Source organism: Benincasa hispida, chromosome 3 (assembly GCF_027475165.1).
Source record: "Benincasa hispida cultivar pf3 chromosome 3, pf3_genome.v1.1, whole genome shotgun sequence".
In the NCBI taxonomy this organism is placed as follows: domain Eukaryota; kingdom Viridiplantae; phylum Streptophyta; class Magnoliopsida; order Cucurbitales; family Cucurbitaceae; genus Benincasa; species Benincasa hispida.
Genome location: NC_143480.1, coordinates 46,881,797 through 46,894,333, shown reverse-complemented (window position 1 = coordinate 46,894,333; position 12,537 = coordinate 46,881,797).

The following is a 12,537-nucleotide window of genomic DNA, read 5'->3' as shown; positions in this document are numbered from 1 at the left end:
CCCAGTAGTTAACGAATGGGAGTTAATTCGGTGTAAAGAGATTAGCCAATTAATCTCGGATCGTTGGAGCCCATGATTTGTAGGTCTGTTAGGTCCCCCTACTAGCTAACAAACGGATTAGCTTTAGAATAGCATGATAAGTTGATTTGAAACGTTCGAATTAGAATTAAGGGAATTAGTAATTATATGTGATATAATTACATGTTTAGTTTTGGAATTAAACAAAATTGGAGAATCGATTAATCTTTAAATATGATTTAAATATTAAATTCATGAATAGGGATTCATGATAATGAAATTGGTGATTAATTAATTTGATATTTGATATTAAATTAATTATAATTAATTAGATTATTTAATTCATTATTAATTATTTATTTTATTAGAAAAATTAATTATTGAATTAATTTTTGTAAAATTAATAAAAAAAAACTCAATTTTAATTAAATAATTCAAATTGAAAATTTAATTTTTAATTTTAATTTTGGAAAAGTTTCAAAATTGAAATAAAAAACTAAAAAATTAGAAAAAGTGGAAAAGTGGGAATTTCCCACTTCTTCACCTAGTAGGTTAGTCACAATTCCATTGCAATTCTCAGCAAATTAAAGGCAACAACTGTAATTCATACATGCTTTCTTGGTTGCATGATAGTCATGCAATATATAGCTCAAATTTTGAATGGAATGAGAAGGCATCAAAGAGATTTTTGTTGAAAAATCTGTTAGAACAAAGTAAACCAGAGAACCTTTCTCCTCCATTTCCCTAATTCAAGCTTATTTTGAGTCCCACAACTCAATCTAAGGCACCAAAAGAATAGTAAGGAAGACCCTGTAGTGGTTCACATCCAAAGGAAGGGAGGATTGCAGCAAGAATTCGTGATTCAAAAGTATCTTCAAAGGTTAGTGTTGAAACCTTCTTTTTAGTTTATGAGCATGCTGAATTTCAAGCCAAAATTAATGAATTAGAATACTTAATGTGTTGGATTTTATATCCTAAAACTCATGTTTTGTAAACAATAAAACTTATTCTGAAAATTCAATAAGTTGTTATTAAATATATGAATTGCTTATTTTGTTTTAGAAATAAATCCAATAAACTAAAAGATCCATGACTATTACATGAGTACTTGAACTTTATGTGGAGACATAAAAGTGGATTAGGTTCGAGTAAATAGTCAAAATGGTCTATAATATATGAATAAGATTGGATGCCTTATTCTAGTAACACTATCAGATGCGTCCCACTCTGTAGTTGTTACAAGAAGTTGTAAAGTGCTATAGGCGAAGTGATCCTAATTTGTACATGTGATGACATGAAGAGTGGGGGCTTCCTGTGTAATGAGTTTATACAAGATCGGACCACAAAATAACTCACTCTTACTTTATAACACTGTTTACTAGTTAAGACTAACTATTTCAAAGCGATGACCTAGGTAACTTTACCTTAATCCTAAGCTAACTATGAACTCCTAATTATCATTAGATTTGCATAAGTGAAGGTTGGCTCAACAGTACCGGCTCAATAAACCTCCATTTCAAGGGTAAGACCGAGTAAATAGTTGGGGATATAGGGTGCAAGATGGAACTCACTCCTACCCGCTTTCAGGGATAGTAGAGAGGTTGTTCTCTTAAATGCTAACTCCGAGTCTTGAACAAGGGGCCCCACCCTCTCATTGGCTCGAGAGGGACTCGGTTTGTTGATTGTATCATAAACCAATTTTTCATTAGAGGAGCAATCGAACTTAAGGAACAATAGGTAATCTCGGGGGTAAAACAACTATTTGACCCAGCCGTTATTATGAACAAATTGTGAAGGGTTAACTTACTAATCATGGTTATATCGAGTGGACATAATATATCTATAGTGAGACAAGTGCAATTTTAGGCTTTAGTGGAGTGACCTAGTAGTTAACGAATGGAGTTAATTCGGTGTAAATAGTTTAGCCAATTAATCTCGGATCGTTGGAGCCCATCATCTGTAGGTCCACCAGGTCTCCCTACTAGCTCATAAATGGATTAGCCTTAAAGTAGCGTGATAAGTTAATTTGAAACATTCGAATTGGGATTAAGGGAATTAGTAATTATATGTGATATAATTACACGTTTAATTTTGGAACTAAACGAAATTAGAGAATCAATTAATATTTAAATATGATTTAAATATTAGATTCATGAATAGGGATTCAAGATGGTGGAATTGGTGTTAAATTAATTTAATATTTGATATTAAATTAATTATAATTAATTTAATTATTTTATTTATTTATTATTAATTTTATTAGAAAATTAATTATTGAATTAATTTTGTAAAATTAATAAAGATCTCATTTTTTACAATAAAATCGATTTTGGAAATCAATTTAGAAGATCAAAATTGAAAAGATGAAAATGGAAAAACTCAAAAGTGGTTTTTTTTCCACTTTTAAACCCAATAGCTCACACACATTCCACCATTTTCTTGAGTCAAAAAAGCATCAGGTGCAATTCATGAAACAATTCTCTTTGTATGAAAGTCGTGCAATAAAGACTGAAGATTGAGGTGGAATTCGGGTATGCAAAGGGTTGCATTTCGTTGAAAATTTGTTGTGAAGAAGTGATTTTCACGGTCTTAAAACTAGAGATCTTCTTCTCCAAATTCCCTTAATCCAAGCTTATTTTGAGTTTCATAACTCAATCTAAGGCACCAAGAGGATAGTAAGATTTGGAGGAGATTTGCAACTAGAATCGAGATTCAAGTGGTTCTACAAAGGTGTGTTATGAAACCCTCTTATTAGTTTATCAACATGCTTAATTTAAAGCCAAAATTAATGAATTAGAATCCTTAATGATCCGTTTTACTTCCGCTATGTGTTTTCTAACTCTAACAATTGGTATCAGAGCATTAAGCATTCAATTTGGTTTAATTTTGGCTTGGTGGATGCTTTTTTCATGAGATATAAGAAAATTGTGCACTAATATAGTTTTCTAAGATTAGGCATTTAAATTCTCTTTAATTCCTTTGTTAAATTTGTAATTGGCTCTTGATTGATGAGTTTATATGTATGCTCAAGAGTCTGTAATTTATTTGGAGTCATTAGAGTTGAAATTAAGTTGTAATTGAAGAAAGAAGTGAAGAAGGCTGAGTTGTTGAATTTTGAAGCTGAGCTTTTGTTCAGGCAACGCCGCAACGTTGTTCATATTCTATCGAGGATCGAGTTTTAATCGAGCATCGAGCAACAAGTTTCAACCAACCGGAAGCGAGTTTTCAACCGAAGACGGAGCAAGGACGAGCGAGTTTAAGCCGATTCGACCAGTTTTCTTCAGTTCCTATCCAGTTCGGCCTCAAATGGTTTTTGGCTGGTCTGGTTCAATCTGTTCGGTCCGGTTTGGGGCGGTTCGAGTGGTTCATAAGCTTTTCATCCAATTCTTGCTGATTTTTGTAATAATTAGGCCTTTGTTTGCTTAAAAATGCCAAAACTAAAACCATATCAATATGTGTTTAATTATTTACATATGTGATGTATGTTATAATTAAATAAATCTTGTATGTGTATAAAGTATGCCATGTAGATTTAAAATCCCACCATAGGAAGTATGTTACATGCATTGAAAGTATGTTATAAAGTGTTATAATATATTGTATGCATGTTTGGGGTTTCTTTTATTCAAAATAAATGTTATATTAAATATTCAATAGTTCTGATGTATGTTATGGATGTATAGCATGTCTAAAATCTTGTAAGTTGTTATAAAATTGGGTTAGACATTTAAAATCCATAATAAAGAACAACTGGATGCTCACGTAGGTTAATCACTTGTTTTAATAGTTAAAATAGGTCGTTAAACTTGTAAAACTAGGTTTACAAACTCAACTGGTATATAATCCTGTCTAAGGCTGGGGGTATTTAAGTTGATGGTCTACAGAACACCTTCTACCTGAGGATTATGGCCGAATAATTGAGCATTGTTAACCGGTTTTATAAGCAATACATGAGTTGTGTGGGGTTTTAAAACTAGTTTATCACCTAGACATCATAGGTTAAGTCCAAATATAAACATTATACTTAGATAAATACCTAGACTTAGGTTGGTTAATTAGCCGGAACAAGCATAAGAAAATATATACCCCATTTAATAATAGAACACTTCAGTGGAAGTTTAATAACATATGTGATATACTATTAGAACACTTCAATGAATAAATAACTTATATGATATGTTAGAACGCTTTAGTGGGAGATTAATATGATTATTTTTAGCTCTCAAATTCATAAGAGTTCATGATAAAAATTCATGTTTCACTTCGTGTCGATTATACCTTGACTGCTCCATTTGGAAAGTGTTTACATGAATCAAGATTTTGATGAATGGGGAAGTGGTCAACCATAAAATCAAATGTGACATTTAGATTTTAATTTTCACGTCTCAAGATGTTCACACCGTGAGGTTCATGCGGCACTTTGTGTTGGTTATACCTCAACTGCTCCATTCAGAAAGTGTTTTCGTGAATAAATATCAAGGTCAATGAGGGGATGTTGTTCAATGGAAAATCAAAATACGATATATTGATTTCAATTCTCATGTCCCTAGAAAATTCCCACCGTGAGATCCGTGCAACACTTCGTGTCGATTATACCTCGACTGCTTCATTCAAAAAGTGTTCGTCATGAGGTCAAGATCAAAGTGAATGGGGGAAGTAGTTCATAGTAAGTGGGTAAAGAATATGTGTGAACATATCCTGCGGTCTCTTCTGTTGGTTTAGACCGTGTTGCGCCTGCTGGTCGTCTTTAAGTCGGCCTCGCTAGTCGTTTAACGATAACTATCCCCTCTGAGGGTTTTAATATAGGATTCGAAACAACTCAAACTCCAAAAATGGATAGGATTTCTAAAGTCGTTTTCAACTTTGACTTTCCAAATTCGGGAGCATTGTTGGGGTCGACCTCTGAGGTCTGAAAACAAAGGGTTACACTTACAAAATTACTAAAGAGTTAGTAATTTCTGAAGAAAAATGGTAGCTAAATGACTATCGGAATATGAGTTATTGTGGAGATAATATTTAGTCAAGAATGTCTTGTTGTAGTATCATTGCAAAAATAATCTTGGGTATATTATTACTTTGCTAAAAACTTGATTGTGTTTAAAAAGCAATTCAATGATAAAATTTGTTTATATTTTTCAGAATGACGAGTTTATTAGTACAATCTTGGCATCTGATAAACTTATTGGGGATAATTATGTCACCTGGAAAACAAACCTGAATATTATATTGGTGGTAGATGATCTATAGTTCGTTTTAACAGAGGAGTGTCCTCCCATTCCTGGCTCAAATGCAAATCAAATTGTTCGGGATGCATACGATAGATGGATCAGGGCTAATGAAAAAGTTTGTGCCTATATCCTTACTAGCATATTTGATGTCTTGGCAAAGAAACACGAGAGTATAGGTACTGCCAAAGAGATTATGGAATCTCTTCATGGGATGTTTGGACAACCATCATTCTCTTTTAGACATAATGCTATCAAATACATTTACAACTGTCGTATAAAAGAAGGGGCCTCTGTTAGAGAACATGTCCTGGACATGATGGTCCATTTCAATGTGGCCAAAGTAAATGGGGTTGTCACTGATGAGAAAAGTCAAGTTGGTTTTATTCTAGAATCTCTTTCGAAGAGTTTTCTACAGTTCTGCACGAACGCCCTCATGAATAAAATAGAATATAACTTGACTACTCATCTAAATGAGCTACAGGCTTACTAGACTATGATGAGAGCAAAAGGTCTGGAGCCGGAAGTAAATGTTACTACCACTGAGAAGAGAGGAACGTCCTCTAAAAAGCCTGATATTGCTTCTTCTTCACAGACTAAGAGTATTCCAGTTAAAAAGAACAAGGGGAAATGGAAGAAAAAACTCGCTGGTAGAAAAGGCAAGGCTAGCGCTATAGATAAAAAAACATGTTTCCACTGCAACGAAGAAGGGCACTGGAAGAGAAATTGCCCTTAGTACCTTGTTGAGAAGAGAACATAGAAAGCAAAACAGGGAAACTAGTTCCTGAGGATTGCTTGCTCTCCTCAGGTTGACCAATGGGAGATGTTATTGTTGCTGTCTGAAATCTTATCTACTTTTGTTATTGTAATAAAAGTTATTTTGTCTTGTTATATAGAACAAATTATATATATTTTTGTTGTAAATAAAATGTTGATTAGCAAAAGTTATGTTTTGTTCTACTGCAAAGCAATTTCTGTTATAAACAACCTAATTAAATGCCTTTTGCAAATATTTTGATATTTAAAACGACTAGAAATCAATAAAGGCAATGAGTTATTTAACCTAAGTAATAACTTGGTAGGTAAAATAAAACAGTATAGAAAGTTTGAGATTTCTAGGACTATTTGATAGAACTTGAAATCCAATGAAAACTTTCTACACCTAGTTGCCTTAATTCTTTTTTCCAACATCATTCTAATTTAAGGTATTTCTGAAATCCATATGAGACATGGAAGAACTCATAAAAGCTTTTTATGATATGTAAAAGTTGTTTACATAGTTAAGAAATCTGAAAAGATCGATATAAGTGTTAATATCAAACCCTTAAGTGTTGGAATATTGTTCGAGATCACCATGTATTATTTGTTTTCATAAAAGTTTGCATATATCAATAAAGAGTTATTGATTAAAACTGACACTGTAAATAAAAGGTTGTTTAGACAAGTCAGATGCATCTTACTCAAAGAGTTGAGAGTACCTCGATATAGTGGGAGGAATGTATAACTTCCTAGCAATTATTGAGAAACAATTGTGAAAATAAGATGCATTCCCCATATAGTTTAATAAGAAGTCTATTGTACACTAACATGTTTACAGTGATTTTCTCGGATAAAGTATCTGAGAATCTCCTAGTAAGACTAAGACTACCAGGTATATGACCTAGGGCAAGTGGGAGAAAAATTGGGTATGTGATACCAAATGGTAAACCATGGGTATGTGATGCCCTAATTTATTATATTTCTCCGTAAAAACTCAAAAACTCAGTATTATATATTCATATATATATGTATGTTACCACTGGGGTTTTAGTCCGACTAGGAATTTGTTGGGTTTTATGTTCTAAAATTCGTGGTTTGTAAACAATAAAAATTATTCTGAAAATTCAATAAGTTGTTATAGAATATATGGATTGTTTATTTCGTTTTAGAAATAAATCCAATAAATTAAAATATCTATGACTATTACAAGAGTATTTGAACTTTATGTGGAGACATAAAAGTGGATTAGGTTCGAGTAAATATTCAAAATGATCTATAGTATATGAATAAGGTTGAGTGCCTTATTCTGGTAACATTATCGGATGCAGCCCACTCTATAGTTATTACAAGGAGTTGTAAAGTGCTACAGACGAAGTGATTCTAATTCGTACATGTCATGACATGAGGAGTGGGGAAGTCCCGAGCATGAGTTTGTATAACATCGAACCACGAAATAAGTCACTCTTACTTTATAATGTTGTTTACTATTTAAGACTGACTATTTAAAAGCGATAACCTAGGTAACTTGACCTTAATCCTAAGCTAACTATGAACTCCTATTTATTCGGGATTATCCTTAGATTTTCATAGGTGAGGGTTGGCTCAACAGCGCCGGTTCAATAAACCTCCATTTCAAGGGTAAGACCGAGTAGATAGTTGGGGACATAGGGTGCAAGATGGTATTCACTCCTACCCGCTTTAAGGGATAGTAGAGAGTTTGTTCCTTTAAGTGCTGACTCTGGGTCTTGAATAAGGGACCCCACCCTCTCATTGGCCCGAGAAAGACTCAGTTTGATGATCGAATCACAAACCAATTGTTTATTAGAGGATCAGTGGGACTTACGGAATAAGAGGTAATCTTGGGGGTAAAACAGCTTTTTGACCCAACCGTTATTACGAACAACCTGTGAAGGGTTAACTTACTAATCATGATTATATCGAGTAGACACAATATATCTACAGTGAGAGAAGTGCTGACTCTGGGTCTTGAACAAGGGGCCTTACCCTCTCATTGGCCCGAGAGAGACTCGGTTTGATGATCGGATCACAAACCAATTGTTCATTAGAGGATTAGTGGGACTTACGGAACAAGAGGTAATCTTGGGGGTAAAACAACTTTTTGACCCAACCGTTATTACGAACAACCTGTGAAGGGTTAACTTACTAATCATGGTTGTATCGAGTGGACACAATATATCTACAGTGAGGGGAGTGCAACTCAGACCTTTAGTGGAGTAACCCAGTAGTTAACGAATGGGAATTAATTCGGTGTAAAGAATTTAGCCAATTAATCTCGGATCTTTGGAGCCCAAGATCTGTAGGTCCATTAGGTCTCCCTACTAGCTCACAAACGGATTAACCTTAGAATAGCGTGATAAGTTTATTTCAAATGTTCAAATTAGAATTAAGGAAATTAGTAATTATATGTGATATAATTACACGTTTAGTTTTGGAATTAAACAAAGTTGGACAGTTGATTAATATTTAAATATGATTTAAATATTAAATTCATGAATAGGGATTCATGATAATGGAATTGGTGATTAATTAATTTGATATTTGTATTTAATTAATTAGAATCAATTAAATTATTTAATTAATTATTAATTATTAATTTTATTAGAAAAATTAATTATTGAATTAATTTGTGTAAAATTAATAAAAACTAAATTTTAATTAAATAATTAAATTTTCAATTTTAACTTTGGAAAAGTTTCAATTTTGAAATAAAAAATTGAAAAATTAGAAAAATTGGAAAAGTGGGAATTTCTCACTTCTTCACCTAGTAGGTTAGTCACAATTCCATTGCAATTCTGAAAAAATTCAAGGCAGCAGCTGTAATTCATACATAATTTCTTAATTGAATGATAGTCATGCAATATATAGCTCAAATTCTGAGTGGAATGGGGAGGCATTGAAGAGATTTTTGTTGAAAAATCTGTTTGAAGAAGTCTTCATTTAGCATAAAACCAGAAAACCTGTCTCCTCCATTTCCCTAATTCAAGCTTATTTTGAGTCCCACAATAAAATCAAAGGTACCAAGAGAATAGTAGGGAAGACATTGTGGTGGTTCACATCCAAAGGAAAGGAGGATTGTAGTTGGAATCCGTGATTTAAAGGTTAGTATTGAAACTTTCTTTTTCGTTTATGTGCATGTTGAATTTGAAGTCAAAATTAATGAATTACAATGCTTAATGATCTTGTTTTTCTTCTGTTTCTTGTTTCTGTATTCCAATAAATTTGTACCTTTTTTAACATCTCAACAAGCTCTAGGTCAGTATCTTATACCTTAGGTCTTGCTAATCTACTAGGGAATGGTGCCTTGGGTACATACGGCTCTACTTTAAGAGGAGGGTAATCACATACCTCGAAAAAAATAGGAGTTTCTTTTGGTTCATTTACCTTGCTCTCTTGTTCTTTAATTACCTTTTCTTGCTTCTTAGGAGGAGATTGAACTAGGGTTGCATCTTGAGAGGATGAGGGGATTTCCTTACCGCTTCTGAGAGTGATAGTGCTTACATTTGCATGCTTTGGTTGAGCGAGGAGTTTTTCGGATGAATTACTCTCAAGTTTTTACCACAAATGCAAGTTGCATGATTTTTGTACCCAAGTTTGAGAAGCTTTGTCTAGTCTCTTTTTGAAAAGATTTTGTGTATTGTTAAAGTTGTTTGGTTTCTTGTTGAAGTTGTATGTTATCCTTTGCAAATTGTGGAGTTCCTGTTGAAATTTCAAAGAGTGGTCAGCAAGGGATTTCACTACATCCTCGAGAGACATATCTGAGGAGCTTGAAGAAGATTGATTCTGGTTCTCGTATTGCCCTTGAGATCCCCATTTGAAATTGGGATGATCTCGCCACCCTTGGTTATAAGTTTGCCCATAGGGGTCGTACTTCCTTTAGTAACTCCTCTTGCATTCACTTGAGGTTGACCTTGTGGGCAAGCTTCGAAAGCATGTCCAACCACACTACATGCTCCACGCGTTTTAATTTGTGGGAGTCCTCCTTGAGCAACCTGAGTAAAAAGGGAAACTAGATTAGATACTTGAGTTCTCAACTCACTAACCTCTCTAGCCTGAACAACATCATATTCGAGAGTCCTTTATCCAAAATTTTTTTAATTTTTCGCCATGGTTGATATTAGCTCACTAGTTTCAGTGGCCGTTTTGTCAGCTAGAGCTCCATCGGTGGCCGCATCAATGTTGCTCCTTTCATATGGAAGCAATCCTAGATAGATATATTGGATAAGGTATTGGTTAGAAATTTGATGATGGGGAAAGAAAGCACAAAGTTGCTTATACCTTTTCCAATACTCATATAGGGACTCTCCTACTAATTGCTTTATTCCATATATTTCTTTTCTAATATTATTAGCCTTAGATGCAAGAAAAAACATTTCTAAAAACTTTTTCTTAAGACCATTCCATGTGGTAATCAATCCCGCCAATAAGTATTACAACCAATCCTTGGTCACATCCTTCAAAGAGAAGGGAAAGTTCCTAAGATTAAGTTGTTCTTGCGTTATCCTGTGTGGGCGCATACCATCACATACCAAATAGAATTCTTTCATGTGTTTATGTGGATCCTCACCTGGATTGCCTCGAAAAGTAGGTAAAATATGAACTAAACCAGGTTTCAATTCAAAAGGTACTGTAGTCTCCGAATATACTATACATAACGATTGTTGAGTGTAATCCAATTCGGCAAGCTCTCTTATCGTTTGCTCCCTTGCTTCACCTATAGTGTTTGTTTGTATTAGTTCCTCTTCTTGACTCGATTCTTCAAATTCTCCTCCTTCTCTTGTTCTTTCCTTTCGTAGTATCCTCTCCTCACGGTCTATATCTACAACAAAATAACAAAACACACTTCGAGAGGCGTGGGTCATGCACAAAAGGAAGGTTCAATAAAACTAACTATTTTTGTTTTTTATTTCTTTTTCTTTAAGAGAAAAATGGAATTTAAAGATTCAAAAAGTCCAATTGCATGGTTTCCCAGGAACGGCGTAAATGAAATTTATAATGCTCAAATAACTACTAAAACTAACATGTAGTTAAAGTGGAAGTAGGAGGTCGATCCCAAGGGAACATCTATTAATTGGTCAAAAATAACCTTTTAGTAAAGGGGGAGGGGGGATTGTTTGTAAAGAAATTAAAAGCTAACTAAAATGAAGATAAAGGCAAATTGTAAAACAAACTTACTATTTTTGTTGGAAAAGAATTGATAGAAAAAGATTATTAGGAAATCTTGTTACTAGGTTTAATCCTATCATTATTCTTGAATAATTACTTGAAAACTCGGCATCCCATAATCCAATAAAGGAAGACCCTTAAAGACCCATATATCCCTTCAACAAGAATCACATCAATTAGCCCTAATCTAAGTAAAAAAAATCCATATAGCATTTATCATGTTCTTTTCTTAGATTACTTTAAAGACAAAAGTTATCATGATTGAGTAGTCTTGAAGAAATCCTTGAAAATATGATGAAATCCATGAAGCAATTCACTAGGGAATTGTCAAAATTGTAAGAAATCTCTCAATACAAACACAAAATTGTGCAATTTAAAATTATTTTTCTCCTCCTTTAAAGTCTGAATCAAAGCCCTTTTGTTCTGAAGAAGGTCGCAGTATTCCAACGCTGCCCTGAAGAAGTCCAATGGCGTAGGCACCTGCGCGCACTATTTTATTTTTCTGTCAATTTTCGAGCATTGCAACACTATGTAGAACGTTGCGGGCTACCCTATTTTCTAGCAAAATGGTACATTCTTTCCTCCACCATTGAGCTAGCATCTGGCTTAGTGTTATAAGGAGCGTTGCGACACTGCGAGCATTGTTGAAGTGTATTGACTTGTTCCTTTTGAGGGGCAAAGTGGTAATTTGTCTTGATTCTACTTCTAAAGTGACTCACTCCTTGGCTAGTAAAGATGCAATCATGTCCATAGTGAAGCAACTGTCGAAGTCGCAATCTGACTGAATTACTGAGCTTGAAGAGCAATTCCTATAACTGAGGAAATTGTCCAACGAAGTGAGATACTTCCAAAGTCGCCTTATGGGTTAAAAGAAAAGGTTGTAAGAATTGAGGCCCTGGACACCCGAGTAGATGGGCTGCCAATAAAAGAGGTGACACTGAGAATTGATCTTTTGAAACACAAGACTACGCGGTCTGGTAGTTTTGAGCGTGGAAATAGCTCCATAAGCTTTGTCGCACACATGGAAGAGTGTGTCAAAGAGCTTGATAGTTCACAGAAGAACATGCTAAAGTTATTCAATGACCTGACTGACAACTTTAGAGCCATAATAGATGTCATCAAAGCTAATATGGCCGAAATCAAAACGCAAGTGAATTTGACAATGCGGGTAGTGGGGAACCAGACCCCAAACCCAACAGGCATTGTGTCGAGTAAGTTCAAGATCCCAGAACCCAAAACTTTCACTAGGAACCGTGATGCTAAGAAACATGAGAATTTCATCTTTGACATGGAACAATATTTCAAAGCCAGTGGAACCGTTGCTGAAGAAACAAAGGTGGCATTGGCCTCG